A 553-nucleotide genomic window follows, 5' to 3' on the forward strand; every position below is an offset into this window, starting at 1 on the left:
TATATATATATATATAGAAAGTGACATTATCACTAACTTTGATCTATCGCGAGTTTAAGCACTCTCAAAAAAACAAAACTATCCTTATAAATCACTGAAGGTGTATACACTGTGAAATGAATCTCTTACTTACATTGTACGTATTAGAGCCCTGCATGGGCCTCAAATTTAGGCCCTAGCCCGAGACGCTCAGGCCTTAGCCCGGCCCGTGTCCGACAGCTTATCAGAATCACCGACCCGAGCGTGTCTTTTTTCCCCTTCTCCCAAAACAGCTTATACTACTGTTCCAGCCAGGGACCGTGCACAGACATTTTGAGGGGCAGTGGCCCAAACCAAAAAAGGGGCACTAGGGGGGTGGGTGCTTGTTAATACAAATTATCCAGTTGTTACAAATATACAATTAAAAGAGAAGACAGCACACTCTGTAATAATTTCAGACTTTATTGTAGATGTTTTGATAAGAATGGGCTCTCCCTCACTCTCTGAGCCTGCTTCTGCCTCATCTTCAATGGAAGTAGGGGAGAGTGGGGTAAGTTGAGCCAGTGGGTAAGTT

The sequence above is a fragment of the Sinocyclocheilus rhinocerous genome, unplaced genomic scaffold (genome assembly GCF_001515625.1).
Source record: "Sinocyclocheilus rhinocerous isolate Xijiao unplaced genomic scaffold, SAMN03320098_v1.1 scaffold865, whole genome shotgun sequence".
NCBI lineage: Eukaryota > Metazoa > Chordata > Actinopteri > Cypriniformes > Cyprinidae > Sinocyclocheilus > Sinocyclocheilus rhinocerous.